We start from the raw sequence: 3,718 nt of genomic DNA, 5'->3' as shown, positions 1-3,718 counted from the left end.
GGTTTTTTCGAGACAGGGTTTCTCTGTGGCTTTGGAGCCTGTCCTGGAACTAGCTCTGTAGACCAGGCTGGTCTCGAACTCACAGAGATCCGCCTGCTACAGCCGATTGTTAAGCACCATGTGGTTGCTAGGAATTGAACTCAGGACCACTGGAAAAGCAGCCAGTGCTCTTAACCTCTGAGCCATCTCTCCAGTCTTTTTTTTTTTTAAATATTTATTTGTTTACTATGTATACAATGTTCTGTTTGCGTGTATGCCTGCAGGCCAGAAGAGGGCACCAGACCCCATTACAGATGGTTGTGAGCCACCATGTGGTTGCTAGGAATTGAACTCAGGACCACTGGAAAAGCAGCCAGTGCTCTTAACCTCTGAGCCATCTCTCCAGTCTTAAGAGCGCACCTGTTCTTCAGTTCTCATGTGCTTTGAGGTCCCCAGAGGTCCTGTCACTGTCCTGCACTGTTGAAGGCTTTGGGAAGGGCCCTATAGATATGACTCTGACCACCCTACTCTGCCATATACACACAAGGTAGAGCAAGCCAACCAGCTCCCATACCCCTCCCAACTATAGTGGAGCCTCTTAAAGACTCAGCGCCCAAGGAGGACGCTGATCCCCGTGGGGCCAAAGGACCTGTTTCAGAAGGTGTGAAAATAGGGGATTGATGGGGGGTGTCTATCAGACTCCGAGGGTCCTCCTGCCTGTAGTGTCCTTATCCATCCCAACCTCACTGCCTTGGCCAGGCTTACACCAGGTCAGCAGGCTGATTGAATTTTTATAGCGTGGGATTCCATTAGGGTCCCCAAGGTGCTGACGCCACCATTTCTTTGTGATTTGTGGCTTTATAATTGCCCAGGGCAAGGAAGAGTTGTCAGATTTGGAAGATTCCCTGGTTCCCAGCATCCCCCGCTCTAGCTGACTCAGCTTCTGAAGCCCTTAGGCCCACCCCAGTCAGCTTACCTTCAACAAGCTCAGAGTGGGGGCTGCCTTGTCCAATCTTGGAGTCAACACTTGGCCGACTCAGCTAAGAAAAAAAACGCACTCACACTTCTCTCTTCTTTGTCCTGGGGCCCCGGGCTCTTCCCAGAGTTATCCGCTGAACGTCGGGAGGTCTCATTGCTTTCCATTTTGTCTGCTATCTGGGACCAAGACCCAAGTGGCCTTGAAGTCAGCTTGTTGTTGCTCTGGGATCACAAAGTCAGTGATCCTCAGAGCTTCCCAACCAGCCTGAATGTAGTGTTGGAGAACAGCTCCTTCCCTGGAGTCAAGTGAGAAAGTCCATCCCCTTGGCATCAAGGCCGGGGACATAGCTTGGTTGGTGGAATGAATAATTGCTAGTATGTACAAGGCCCTGTGTGTGTTCAGTCCTTAGCACTACACAAACTAGAGTGTGATGGTGCACACTTGTGATCCCAGCACTCAGGTGATGGAGGCACGAGGTTTAGGGGTTCAAGGCCATCCTTGAGTATATAGGGGACGTGAGGCCAGCTGAAGCTACATAATATCCTGTCTTCAAAAAACAAAATAGGGGCTGGAGAGATGGCTCAGTGGTTAAGAGCATTGCCTTCTCTTCCACAGGTCCTGAGTTCAATTCCCAGCAACCGCATGGTAGCTCACAACCATCTGTAATGAGATCTGGTGCCCTCTTCTAGCCTGCAGGCATACATGCAGACAGAATACTGAGAATACTGTATACATAATAAGATAAATAAATCTCTTAAAAAATAAATAAAGGAGCCAGGCAATGGTGCCACACATCCTTAACCCCAGAACTTGGGAGGCTGAGAGGCGGATCTCTGAGTTTGAGGCCAGCCTGGTCTACAGAGTGAGTTCTAGGATAACTAGCGCTACACAGAGAAACACTGTCCCAGAACAAAACAAACAAACAAACAAATTAAACAAAGGGTTGGAGGGCTGATATCCAGCACCCACCCTGGGTGACTAACTGCTACCACATGCAGCTCCAACACAGGGAAAGCCACCAACACCCCCTTCTGCTGCTCCCAGCACCCACACTGCCCCAGTTACTTTCTATTGCTGTGATAGAGACCATGACAGAAGCAACTTGGGGAGGAAAGGGTTGATTTGGTTTGCATGCGTCCAATCACAGTCCATCCAGTCCATCACTGAGGGCAGGAGCCTGGAGGCAGAGGCTGTGAGGAGTGCCGCTTCCTGACTTGTTCCCAGGTTTGCTCAGTCTGCTTTCTTATACACCCCAGAGGACTGCCTGCTCAGGGGTGTCCCCACCCACGGTGGGCTGGGCCTCCCACATCAATCATCAATCAAGAAACCACCCCCACAGACTTGCCTACAGGTCAGTCTGATGGAGGCATTGTCTCAGTTGTGGCTCCTCTTCTCAGATGAACTGATCTCATAGTAACAACAACAACAACAAAAACAGTACATGAGCTTAGGTGTGTGTGTGTGTGTGTGTGTGTGAGAAACCTAATAAAGAGAAATAAAACAACAGGGCCCGAGAGATGGTTTGGCAGCTAAGGTGCTTGCTGCCAAGCCTGATGATCTGAGCTCAGTTCCTATGGCTCACATGTTAGAAGGAGAGGACTGATTCCTACAGATTGTTCTCTAACCTATATTTGAGCACTGTGACACCTCTCTGTCTCTTTCCTCTCCCTCCCTCCCTCTCTTCTCTGTCTCTCTGTCTCTCTGTCTCTCTGTCTCTCTGTCTCTCTCTCTCTCTCTCTCTCTCTCTCTCTCTCTCTCTCTCTCTCTCTCTCTCACACACACACACACACACACACACACTAAATAAACAGATATAACAGATTTTAAAAAGGGGGGTCGGGGAGCCAGAGAGATGGCTCACTGGTTAAGAAGAGCATTTGCTGCGCCTATGGAGGACCCAGGTTCAGTCCCAAGCACATACATGGCAGCTCATAACTGTCCATAGGAACAGTTGCAGGGGATCCAGTATCCTTTTTTGGTCTCCGTGGGCAACTACATGTACACAGTGTGTATACATTTGTGCAGGCAAACACATAAAATAAAAATAAAACTTATTAAGATAAGCTCCAGCCCAGGCACCCTCCTGCTCCTGCTGACATCCCATTGCCATGGCCCTGATTGGGTGTGAGCTCATCCATTTCATGTCGGAACCCCAACTCAGCAGCATCCTTGCTTCCTCCCACCCCTTTCTCCCGATGAATCACACATGCAGCCAGGCTGGGCAGCAGGCAGGATTTCAATGCACCGCACCAATCCACCTGCATGGCCCCATCTCCCTTCCCAGACCTTAACAACACCGTCCTGCCCCAGCCCGTGTGCAGCTTCCTGGCCTCCCACCATGGTTTTCCACTGCTTAAAACTGTCCATGGCTCCCTCTTCCCTTTTAGCCAGTCTCCTTGCTTTAGCCTACAAAAACCTTGTGTAACAGGGGGTTGGGGGAGTGGGAGGCAGCCTACCCTGCTCTCTCCCCTTTGAAGTCAATGGAAACACTTGCCTGGGTCTCAGACACACTCTACTGCCTGGAACAACATCTCCCCTCCATACCACCTTTCTCTGGAATCCCATTCATTCCATTGCCTCTTCCTTTAGCAGACCTTGGTCTGCCCCACCTCAATATAGTCTCTCTTGGTACTGGGTGCTGAATGCTCCTCCTCCAGTCCAGTGCTCCCCCTCCATGCTGATACTCCTCCTCTAGACTAGAGCTCCCCCGCCATGCTGATTCTTACCTCCTAACCTGCCCCGTGAGGATACTTCCTCTAT

Source organism: Microtus ochrogaster, chromosome 10 (genome assembly GCF_000317375.1).
Source record: "Microtus ochrogaster isolate Prairie Vole_2 chromosome 10, MicOch1.0, whole genome shotgun sequence".
Taxonomy (NCBI): Eukaryota; Metazoa; Chordata; class Mammalia; order Rodentia; family Cricetidae; genus Microtus; species Microtus ochrogaster.
This window is presented reverse-complemented; position numbering follows the sequence as displayed.